Source organism: Bos indicus, chromosome 26 (genome assembly GCF_029378745.1).
Source record: "Bos indicus isolate NIAB-ARS_2022 breed Sahiwal x Tharparkar chromosome 26, NIAB-ARS_B.indTharparkar_mat_pri_1.0, whole genome shotgun sequence".
NCBI lineage: Eukaryota > Metazoa > Chordata > Mammalia > Artiodactyla > Bovidae > Bos > Bos indicus.
In genome coordinates, this window is record NC_091785.1 from 29,997,120 (window position 1) to 30,010,093 (window position 12,974).

The 12,974-nt window shown below is 39.6% G+C and overlaps 1 pseudogene; it reads right to left on the reverse strand.

The window, feature by feature from the left end:
- Positions 1-9,899: 9,899 nt before the first annotated feature.
- On the reverse strand, positions 9,900-10,795 carry LOC109579014 (protein BEX2-like; annotated as a pseudogene).
- Between the last annotated feature and the right edge of the window lie 2,179 nt (positions 10,796-12,974).

The following is a 12,974-nucleotide window of genomic DNA, read 5'->3' on the forward strand; positions in this document are numbered from 1 at the left end:
TGTTGTTGACACACAAAGTAGAGTATGGTGTCTTTAAGGCAAAACAGCTTAAAGAGGAGGGGAGGTCCTCTGAGCCCTGTGACCCGGCCCTGTACTTACTGTCCCTGTGCCCGTGGCTGTTTACTCACTCTCTCATTATTCCCCTCATCTCTAAAGGGTGGGCTTTCTTTTTTTTTTCTTCCTTTCTGGAGTTGTCTAGTTGAGATAATACACTAAAAGTAAGTGCTATACTCTAAGGATGAAGCACAATGCCGGGCACATAGTAAGTTCTCAGAAACGGTCAAAGACACCCTGGGGGTGCAGATGCTGTCACTCTTGTCGGAGTTTAGAGAAGGAAGCTCTTTGGCCTGAGTGATCAATAGAACCCTCAAGGATAGGTAAATCTGACAAAATCCTGTGATTCTCAGGACAGCAGGAAAACGGGAGGCAATTTTAAGAAATGTCAAATAGACATGCGTCAGTTTGCATGGGATAGATTAGAATTTTTCTTTACTATCCAAAGTGCTCTGTTAAACCTGAAGTCCTTATAGCTAAAAATTCTGCTATCCTTGACTAGAGCAATTTATAGGTCTAAGGATGCAAGTTGGATATTCAGTTATATGAAGGATTTTTTTTAAAAGAAGAACCACTAGATAATGGTTCTACACTTGATTTCTAAGCTTATCACAATGTGATAATATTCACCAAGGCACTGAGATATTTATTAACTGTAAATCTATCAACTGGCAATAGAGTTGTAGTCTTTGGTAATGAAGCTTGAGAACACTCTCCAAAATGCCCTTTTGGCCCCCTCTTTTCTACAGGAAAACTAGGGTACCAAAACACAGGCCCAGCACTTGGGACCTTTGCAAGATCTGGGCTTCCGCTAAGGTTTCTACTCAGGACGGGGGCTGTGGGAATGAAACCAGAGAGGGTGCCAGATGGCAGAGTGTGGGAAGTCTCAGGCTGGAAAGGGATGGCCAAGATAAACAAGCGACTGGAGGTCTGAAAAATGAATGGATAAACATCCAGACCAAAGTCAACAGTGCTGGGGAATCCAACCCGGTCTCCGCAGCCAGCGGGGTTTGGACACATGAATTCAGCCTCAAGTCCTTGAAAGAACTTTTGTGCATCTGATTCTTAAGCATCCTTGCCTTGGGGTGTTGGGGGTGAGGGACAATTACACAGTTCCTGTAGCAGTGCGGGAATTGTTAGATTTTCATCAGCATGACCTTCTGTAATATTTCTGCTTAAAAATCAATAGATGAATGGATACTGGTTGATATTAAAGAGATAATGTTAATTTTGATACTATAATAATGACATTGTTTATGTTTTTAGAAGAAACTTTATCTTTTAGGACTACATACTGAACATTTACAGATGAATGATATGATGTGAATTTGCTTCAAAATAATCTGGGAGCAGAGGCTGGGGACTGGTCATAAACTTAGAGATCATTATAATAGTCTCTCTACCTTAAAATTTTCCATAATACAAAGGTTTAAATCAAAGTTATCACAGATACATTTATTTTATATTGCAAAAAAAATACAAACTAGGATCTAATAGAATATATGGTTTTTTTTTTTTCTTAATCATAAAGGACATTGATCTCAGGTATACACAGAACAAAACGAAATGGCACACTGGCAAAATTAAGCCTTTTAGAGCTACAGATTAAGCATCTTATATCTCATTATATTTCATGGCAGAATGCCTACGTTTTCCTGTAAATTCACAGATTAAATGTTTATATTACCGTTGGTTTTCTCACTTTCTGGGATAATTGGATGGTGTAGACCTAATTTGAGGGAACGAAAAATTCAAGGAGTAGGATTTATGGTGTGGACCTAAGAGATGCTTCCAACCAGCAGTTATTCCTTGGTTGACTGGTTGTCCTGCTTGCCATTCAGAGGGGTCTTGACAGAGACTAGGACAAAAGAGGAAACAACTGCATGAAAGTAAGAAGTCTAACACGCCGACCAAAAAGTCCCTGCTGGAATTCTTCTCTGACGCAACTCATTTCCTCCCAGCCTTCTGGTATGATGGGTTATTTTTTTGTGTGTTGTTTATTTGGTTTGTCTTTTCAATCTCTGATAAATTAGAATTATAGTCAGTCTATGATGTGTGTTATGGAAAAAAACAAAAAGACAAACTGTTTAGAATCCTTGTTTAAACTGGAATAGCAGATTCAACTTTGGAAAGTAATACACGATCATTTCCTGACCAGCAAAAGACCCCAAATCCTGTGTGACCAGAGTCAGTATTGATGCAACGGCAGTGTCTGTAGTTCATTTGCTGTCGTTGGGGGCTGAGTAGACGTGCCCTGCTGCTCCTCTAAAGTGTAATTGGCACAGTCATTGACTGTATAATCTTACTTAGTTTGTGAATGTTGTTAGGAAACCAGCACATGTCATATCGCATTGTTTTTAATGCGGTGAAGAGTCAGGTGATCCTGCACAGCTTGCACTGTGCGGGAAGGCCATGTGCAGGCCTGCCTGCTCTGCTCGCCGAGTCCAAATCAATTATGCTCTAATCAGGTCTGTTTCCGGAACTGGTCAGATGGAGGTTCAGAATGAAAAGGAAAAATTGCTATTTCTCTCCAGATCCTGTTTGCATCAATGGACTCCATCTGAGACACATCCTGTTTGACCTCTGGTATAGCAGGGGAGGGGAATTGTTCTGTTTGACGTTTGACTGTCACAGATAGCAGGGCCTCCACTTTTTTGGCTTTTTTCTTTTTTCCAGGAAAAGTTTGAATTGTACTAAAACTCAGTCATCATCCTGAGTTCAGTGTGGACACGTAGTCTGAACTATTCATGCTCCTCAAATAGCAATCCATCACAATCCCCAGGATGCTTGTTTAAAGTTCAGATGTCTAGACCTACTTCGAGACACAGTCTTTAAGAAGATGCTAGTCTAACAAACTACCCAGTTGATTCTGAAGTGTAGTCAAGTTCAAGAATTTGCAACAGGATGAGAACTGCTTAAATCCAGCTTCCTCATGTCAGACCACTGACTCCAGCAAGGCTCAATTTCCCTATTTTTGCTCTAATGTTGGGGAAATTGTTTTGAATTTGGGGTACCCAGAAGGGAACACCATAAGAGATGTCTTCACTTGTGGGTCAGTTCAGTTCAGTCCAGTCACTCAGTTGTGTCCAACTCTTTGTGACCCAATGGACTGTAGCACGCCAGGCTTCCCTGTCCAACTCCCAGAGCCTACTCAAACTCATGTCCATCATGTAGGTGATGCCATCCAACCATCTCATCCTCTGTCATCCCCTTCTCCTTCTCCTTGCCTTCAGTCTTTCCCAGCATCAGGGTCTTTTCTAGTGAGTCAGCTCTTGCACTAGGTGGCCAAAGTATTGCAGCTTCAGCTTCAACATCAGTCCTTCCAATGAATATTCAGGACTTATTTCCTTTAGGATTGACTGGTTGGATCTCCTTGCAGTCCAAGGGACTCTCAAGAGTCTTCTCCAACACCACAGTTCAAAAGTACCAATTCTTTGGCACTCAGCTTTCTTTATAGTCCAACTCTCACATCCATACATGACTACAAACCATAGCTTTGACTAGATGGACTTTTGTTGGCAAAGTAACGTCTCTGCTTTTTAATATGCTATCTAGGTTTTTCATAGCTTTTCTTCCAAGGAGCAAGCGTCTTTTAATTTCATGGCTGCACTCACCATCTGCAATGATTTTGGAGCCCCCAAAAATAAAGTCTGACACTATTTCCACTGTTTCCCCATCTATTTCCCGTGAAGTGATGGGACCAGATGCCATGATCTTCATTTTCTGAATGTTGAGTTTTAAGCCAACTTTTTCACTCTCCTTTTTCTTCATCAAGAGGCTCTTTAGTTCCTCTTAACTTTCTGCCATAAGGGTGGTGTCATCTGCATATCTGAGGTTATTGATATTTCTCCCAGCAATCTTGATTCCAGCTTGTGCTTCTTCCAGCCCAGCGTTTCTCATGATGTATTCTGCATAGAAGTTAAATAAGCAGGGTGACAATATACAGCCTTGACGTACTCGTTTCCCGATTTGGAACCAGTCTGTTGTTCCATGTCCAGTTCTAACTGTTGCTTCTTGACCTGCATACAGATTTCTCAGGAGGCAGGTCAGGTGGTCTGGTATTCCCATCTGTTTCAGAATTTTCCACAGTTTGTTGTGGTCCACATAGTCAAAGGATTTGGCGTAGTCAATAAATCAGAAGTAGGTATTTTTCAGGAAGATTTAAAGACAACAACTCCATACATGATGTGTACAGAGTGATCAGTGAGAAACAGAGTCAGTTAGAAGGCTACTGTCAGATCCCAACCAAGTTTTCCCTAAGACATATCAAAAAGAGAAAAATAGGGCTTCCCTGGTGTCTCAGTGGTAGAGGATCGGCCTGCCAATGCAGGAGGCACAGGTTCAGTCCCTGATGCAGGAAATCCCACATGCCAAGGAGCAACAAAGCTGGTGTTTTTGTTTTGTTGCAAAGCAGCAAGGCCATAACTATTGAGCCAGTGCTTTAGAGCCCAGGAGTTGCAACTACCGAGCCTGCGTGCTACATCTACTGAAGCCCAAGTGCTCTAGAGCCCACGTTCCACAAAAAGAGAGGCCACCCACCACAATGAGCAGCCTGGACACCGCAACTAGGGAAAATTCTGCACAGCCGCAAAGACCCAGCACAGCCAAAATTAAATAAATAAAATTAGTTTTTAAAACAGAGAAAAATAAGGATAAAGTTAAATTTATTCAAATTATTCTGTGATTGTGTTAGCCACATCTTTCTGAAGATGTTAAAATACCTGTCTTAGTCTATTTTGGGCTACTCTAACAAAATACTACAGACTGGGTAGCTTATAAACAACAGAAATGTATTGTTCACAGTTCTGGAGGCTGGCAAGTGTAAGATCAAGGTTGTAAGATCATGGTTGGTTTCTGCTGAGAGCTCCCTTCCTAATTCATAGTCTGCACCTTCTTGCTAAGTCCTTACATGGTGAAAGGAGCTAGGGAACCTCTTTTATAAAGCCCTGGTCTGGGAACTCCTTTGGTGATCCAGTGGCTAAGACTCCATGCTCCCAATGCAGGGGCCCTGGGCTCAATCCGAGGTTGGGGAACTAGTTGCTACACGATGCAACTAGAAGATTCCACATGTCACACCTAAAACCTGGTGCAGCCAAATAAATAAATATATAATTTTTAAAATAAAAAGCCTTAGTGCCATTCATGAGGGTTCTACTCTGATGACCTAAGAACCTCCCAAGGTCCTACTTCCTAATACCATCACCTTTAAGGGTTAAGATCTCAAAATACAAATTTTGGAGGGACACAAACATTCAGACCATAGAAATATATTTTCTTTTAGAGATTTATTTTGCATTTATTTACTTATTTTTGGAATAGTTAATGCGTGATGCCCCATGAACAAAATTCAAAATGTACAAAAACTTCTAATATTGATTATGTAGGCCATTTCCCTCCTACCCCAAAGTTCCAGTACCCAAACCCAGAAGCAGCCACCATTACTGATTTCTTATTCTTCAAGAAATGCTGTATGCATACACTAGCAGATACATTTATAGAAACTCACTTTTAATTAGCAGGCAGCATACTGCATCTTGCTTTTTTTTTCACTTAATAACATTGTAGAGATATATCCATAGCAGTACAGTTGACAAGATGTTTTTAAATTAAATGACAGTGATGATATATTGTGATTGAGTATTTCTTAAATGTCCTAAAGAGTACACACACATATACACACATGGCAGACCCAAAGAAGCTAAAAATTTTTTTCTAGGCCACAAAATCTGAAAGCTGAAACCATTGATTGGCATGATAATAAATATGTAATATATAGCACTCATATAATAATTATGGTATTATAATACTTTATAATAAAACATTTTATAGTAATGGTTTATTAAACTATTTACTAAATAATAATAATAAACATTTCAGAATCAAACAGTTCTAGGCGTAAGTCTTACTTCTGTCATTTTCTAGTTCTAAGAACTTAAATTACCAATGTCTCTGAGCCAGTTTCCTTATTTTAGCAAAACTGAGAGTGAGGTGGGAAATAAAACCTCCTTCCTGAATTAATTGTGAGGATTAAACAAATAATAAATAGAAAGTGTCTGCAACCTTGAACTGAGGATTCTTGATGTATGGGACACGGCTATCAAGAATCGGCAACAGACAAATATTACAGAGGTTACGTAAGTAAAAGCTGAAAATGTGCATTGACTTTGGCAGTTATTAAAATAAGATCAATGAAGATTCAGGCAGGGCTCAGCGGAGTGTTGAGGACCAAAAAACAGAGTTAGCGAGAGGGGAGCGGCAGCTGGTGGTGAGAGCAAGAGGTTGGTGGTGAGTGAGTGCGTTGTTGCTAAAGCTGGATGCTGTGTGGTTCAGGAGCAGGCAGGGTCCTGGTCAAAGAAACCCTGTCTGACAAATAAAAAGAAAATTCAACTCTCTTGGTCCTTTATCTGCACTTTATGGACACTTAGAAAGGAAAAATAGTATAGAGTGGTAGTTCTTTCCTTTTTCTCCCCCACCCAAATCATATTTGTAAATGGGAAGAAGTGGAAAGTGGGTCTCTTCTGCAACTCCCCTGGAAAGAGAAAAAAATTGGATGGGTGCTATTGAAATAAGTTTTAAGAAGTGACTTATATCATCTTGAAAAATGAGATACTGTAAGCTTTTTTTTCAAACAATAATGACAGGAGTGATACATCACGTTCTCCTGGGTTTTGTTGTTGTTGTTGTTTTGCTTTTTTGTTTGTTTGGATTTTTTTTTTAAGGAGAATTTCCAACATATAGTAAAGTAGAAAGGCAACATAATGAACCCTGTGATGATCTTCAACAATTATCAACTCTTGGAATTTCCCTAACATAGTCCTCTCACTCCTGCCCAGGAGTTTTATATTTTCTAAAAATTGAAAATTACCTCTGAAGGCTTGATGAGATTCAGGTTTGATTTTTTTTAAGATGATTTCATAGTGTTTGTTTTAATCAGAAGGGACTTAAAGTGTAGTTTTTTTTCTTTTTTTCTGCTGTTAGCAGCTATTGCTGTTCAATGTCAAGTCTCTTAATGTTTTTGGTTTTTCCATCTGTTCTGCTTACTGTCAATTTGGAAAGCTGTTTCTTCTGGGCCAGGTTGAGTCACAAGTTGAAGTCTCCCAGCTTTGGATCACTAACAATTTTCAGAGACCCATTACCTCAAAGTTACCTTTCCAGAATGATTTTTTTCTGGTTTTATCGAGATATAATTGACATACAGCATCGTGCGCATTTAAGATACAACTCAATTATTTGGTTTATGTATTATGAGGGCTTCCCTCATAGCTCAGTCGGTAAAGAATCCGCCTGCAATATAGGAGACCCCAGGTCGATTCCTGGGTTGGGAAGATCCTCTAGAGAAGGGAAAGGCTACCCACTCCAGTATTCTGGCCTGGAGAATTCCATGGACTGTATAGTCCATGGGGTCACAAAGAGTCGGACAAGACTGAACAACTTTCACTTTCACATATTATGAAATGATCACCACAATAAATGTAGTTAACACCCATCACCTAGCATAGTTATAGTTCTTTTTCTTGTGATGAGAATTTTTAAGATCTACTCTCTTAGCAATTTGCAAGAATCTAATACAATATTGTTAACTGCAATCGCCACGCTGTACATTACATTCCCAGAGCTTGTTTACCTTATAATTGGAGATTTGTACCTTTTGACCACATTCATTCATCTCCCCCACCAGCCCTCCCTGCCTCTGGTAACCACCAATCTGTTCTATTTTTTTCTGAGTTTAGTTTTCTTTATATTCTACATGTAAGTGGAATTATAGTATTTTGTCTTTCTTTCTTTGATTTATCTCACTGAGAATAATGCCCTAAGTGTCCATCCATGTTGTTCACGGATGACAGAATTTCCTTCTTTTTTATGACCAAATAATGTGTATATAGTAACATTACATATATGTTTTATATAGTACATACATATATAAGTTTATATGTGTGTGATATATATATTACATATTTATATATCTCACATTTTCTTATTTGTTCATCAGCTGATGAACACAGGTTGTTTCTCTGTCTTGGCTACTGTAAATAATTCTGCAATGAACATGGGGGTGCAGATATCTTTTCTAGATAGTGATTTCTTTTCTGTCAGATATATACCCAGAAGTCAAATTACTGGGTCAAATGATAGTTCTGTTTTTAATTTTTTGAGGAACTTCCATACGGTTTTCCACAGTGGCTGTACTCATTTACCTTCCATCAACAGTGCACAAGGGTTCCCTTATCTCCACATTCTCACCAACATTTGTTATCCCTTCCCTTTGAGGACAGCCATTCTGACAGATGTGAAGCGATAGCTCCTTGTGGTTTTGATTTGCATTTCCCTGATGATTTGTGATGTTGAGCAACTTTTCATGTACTTGTTGGACATTTGTGCATCTTCAGAAAAATATCTAGCTCCTCAGCCCATTTTTAAGTTAGGCTTTTTTTTTTTTTTGCTAGTGAGGTATATAAGTACTTTATATATTCTGTATACTAACCCCTTATCAGATATATTCTTTGCAAATGTTTTTCTCCCATTTTATAAGTTGTCTTTTCATTTTGTTGATGGTTTCCTTTATTGTGCAGAAGCTTTTTTAATTTAAAGTAGCTCCACTTGTTTATTTTTGCTTTTTCTTTTGGTGTCAAAAAAAAAAATTGCCAAAATCAGTGTCAAGTAGCTTACCACCTATGTTTTCTTCTAAGAGTTTTATGGTTTCAGCTTATACCCAAGACTTTAATCCATTTAAGACTGGTCCTTAATTTGTATTTTTCTAAACACCAAGAATGGAAAAATAGTGTAGATGGTATTTCTTTAAGCCCCAGTTCTTTCTTAAGGGGCTTAAAGACTGTTACTGTGTTTCGTTCACTAAAACTGCCCCACTCTGCAGTCTTCTTCAAAAACCTTTTCTTGCTGGTTAATATGCCTCTTCCTACTCTTCCCCTTTCTTTCTGATTCTGTATCTAGAAAGACCAAAGAACCATTCATCTGGCAATGACAGCATCCTTCTCAATGATTCACAATTACACAATCCTCTGTGGCTGTCAAGATAGGGGAAAGGGTGGGAACTCTGCTGTGTAATAATTTTCGTTTCTTCATAAATGAATGAGTGATGGATGAAATTGGGCCAAACTCCAGCGGGGTGCACAGACCCATGAAATGTGTCAAGGGATGTACCTGAGCAAAATAGTGAGATGCTGTGAGAAGAATGTGTGCTGTGACAGCGTGCTGCATTTAACATGAATTAATTGATCACAGGCATCTTGCTGGAGCAGTGGGAGTGATACCTGGGGATAAAGACAATTCTATGGCTTCTCCAATAGCTGTGTTAAGCAAGCCAGTTCTTCCCTCTGCATACAGAGCTGGCATTCTTGACCCAGGACCATGTGTCATACTGTAGCAGGCTAACTTTTTCCATTTCTGAGTAAACCATCTATGTTCAAAGCCTGACTGAAAAGTGTGAGAAGAACTCTGGGCATCCGGCCCAGCATCTCAAGGTGAGCACATGATGGGCAAAGAAGAGAGGAACCAAGGAGAAAGGGCCTATTGCTTGGATCTGTGAGTATCCCAAGCTCCTTGAGATAGATGCCTCACTCAGCCTCTTCTCCCAGTCCCTCCTCTGGGAAAATCAGAGCCCAGTTTAACAAAGCAGAAAGGTGGACAACTTTACTGTGTGTTAAATTTGGTTACTTTCAAAATGATACTCTGGTTTGCTTAAAAGTGCAGTGCAAGTAATTGGGTTCATTTCACCAACTCAAATAAAAGATAAGTGTCCATGTGAATAAGTGATAGCTTTCCTTTACATAGAGAAATTCAAACTAAGACAGGCAAAAAGGTGGAGTGGTGGAGCTGCTGAGAGCCTAGGCTTCAGGATTAGACAGAAGACAGAACTTGTTACATGCCGACTCCATCCATTTTTTTTTTTTTTTTTTTTGCTTTTTTAAACTGTTTTATTAACTTCACAATATATAATGAACATTTCTCCATGCAACAGTTAAAACCTTCCTGCTGATAGAAACTTACAGATTGGGTCAAAAACACAACATTCAATTAGAAGCTGGTAATAGGAAATGGGCAAGAAACAAGCTTAACACCAAAACCTTTACAACAAAGGTAAGTCAAGAACATCTAAGTTTAGGAAGTAAGAGTCTCCTAACTTCAGGGAAAACATCAGGATTCAAGGCATAAGGCAAAAGTCATCATGATGCTCATGGTAAGCGGGGTCAGTGCTAACTGCCCGCAGACTATGACTCAACTGCTTTTCCCTCAGCTTTTCCATCAGCTGCCTCACCTCCTCCCCAATCCTTTCCATATTCTCTTCTCTCTTCTCTCTTCTCTCATCCTTGTGGCTCGCCAAGTCTCTGAGACACGTCCCATCTATAATGCAGGATGGGCTGCCTAACACGGAACCGCCTAGGATTTCCTCTAGGTACATAATATTCACTAGCACCCGAAAGGAGGGCCATAGGTTCTCTTTTATTAGCATCTTGATCCTTTCCATCTTTCTTTTTCATTCTTCTGGTTGGCATCTTCCATGTTTCGATGTTTTACTGCTTGTTCCTCTTTGGACGCCATTGCTCCTGGGCCTATCCTTGCTGTCTCCTGCTCCTCCCGACTGTTGCTGCACGTGTGCCGCTGCAACACTTCCGCTCGCAGACCTGCTCCCCTCGCGCCTGCCATTCTTGGGGGCCGCCCCGGCCCGCACTCCCCTCAGTGCCAGGCGGAGCAGGTACCAAGAAGCAAGCAGGTGACCGTCGGGTCTGACTCCATCCATTTTTGACACACACACTTTGTGTGTCTTTGGACAAGTTTCTAGAAAATTAAGATAACCGACCATACCTACTTCACAGCATTTTGTGAAAACATAGGAGGGGCACTTTGCAATATGCCAACTGTTATATGGGTTCAATAAACAGTTTCTCTTGTTGCTACTAGGAATTCTTGGGGAATCAGACTTCATGAATGTACAATATTTCTTTAAATGAACTTTAAAATCCTGTAATAATTTTATATTTATAGAAAAGTTACAAAGATAGTCTAGAGAATTCTAAAGCACACTTCACCCAGATTTTTCTGTGTTAACATTTTAATGTTGTATGTGTGCCAACATTGGCACATTACTATTTACTATTACTATTAGCATATTGGATGTGAGAGTTGGACTATAAAGAAAGCTGAGCACAGACGAATTGACGCTTTTGAACTGTAGCATTGGAGAAGACTCTTGAGAGTCCCTTGGACTGCAAGGAGATCCAACCAGTCCATCCTAAAGGAGATCAGTCCTGGGTGTTCATTGGAAGGACTGATGTTGAAGCTGAAACTCCAATACTTTGGCCACTTGATGCGAAGAGCTGACTCATTTGAAAAGACCCTGATGCTGGGAAAGATTGAGGGCAGGAGGAGAAGGGGACGACAGAGGATGAGATGGTTGGATGGCATCACTGACTCAATGGACATGGGTTTGGGTGGACTTTGGGAGTTGGTGATGGACAGGGAGGCCTGGGATGCTGCGGTTCATGGGGTTGCAAAGAGCTGGACACGACCGAGCAACTGAACTGAACTGAACTGATCTATTACTATTAAACTAGACACTTTATTCAGATTTCACAGTTTTTCTATCCCAAGATATAATCTAGAATATCACATAGCATTTATAAGAATGTTTTTAATTGGCACAACAATCAACATAATTAATCAACTAGTGACTCCATGGTCAATACCTAAATGTGGTTTTCTAAAACACTTGAGAAGTTCAATAAGTGGTACTAGGAAAAGTGGATAGCTATTTGTAAAAGAATGAAGTGAGAACAATTTCTCACACTATACCCAAAAATAAACTCAAAGTGGATTAAAGACCTAAATGTAAGTCCGAAAACCATGGAGCTCCTAGAAGAAAACATAGGCTGAACGCTCTTTGACACAAATCGTAGCAATACTTTTTCGGATTTGTCTTCTAAAGCAAAGGAAATAAAAGTAAAAAATAAACAAATGTGGCCTAATCAGACTTAAAAGCTTTTGCACAGCAAAGGAAATCATTGACAAAACAAAAAGACAACCTACTGAATGAGAGAAAATATTTGCTAATGATATGGTAGATGAGAGGTTAAAATCCCAAAAAAATAAACAGTTCAACATCAAAAAAACAAACAAGACTTGATTAAAAAGTCTTGGAAATCATTTATTCTCTTCAGTAGCATTTTTGCAAACTTATTGACCTATTATTGACAAAGTAAATCCTTTCACATAGTAAAATAATCAAATGCAGGTTAGCATCTGCCCAAATTACTACAGTATCCAATTTATTCAAGTTTGAACTTAGTGAGATTTTACTGTGTACATAATCATGGCCAGCAAAGTGTCTGGCACTTAGTAGGTGCTCAAAAAGTGTCTGTTGTTAAGCTACATATAAAAAGGACCTCAGATCTCCTGACAGCTTGATTTGTTTATGGACAGTTAGGTGTATTTTGCCTTGAGCTGTGCCTTGTTTTGAATAATCTCTTAGAGCATGACCTTACCTCTGTGCATAGAACCTGTTTGTTCAAGACTGTACATGATCTGAGCAAACAAGAATTACTGTTCGGCAAACCATTAACTTCTTCAGCATCTCTCACGCAGCAAGAATTGTCCCTTGAGGGGATCAGTGCTGGTGTAGAAAGTATGTGTTTTACTTTTATCTGTGAAGAAAAAAGTATTCATGTGTGTGAATTCAATTTCTTGGAGGTTGGTTGTGGCAGTTGCTATTTTTTATAAACAGTATTAACCAGAGATGATGAGAATCAACAGGATGGCTCTGGCAAGGAGACCAAAGATAAAGATGTCCAGCCAGCTGTGAGCTTCCAGATGTGACCAGGTGGGTCTGCTGTAACCACACAGGGACCTCAGAGGTAAGTGATTAGAAGATAGGTGTGACGAGGGCATGGCTTCCTCCACCAGTGTCA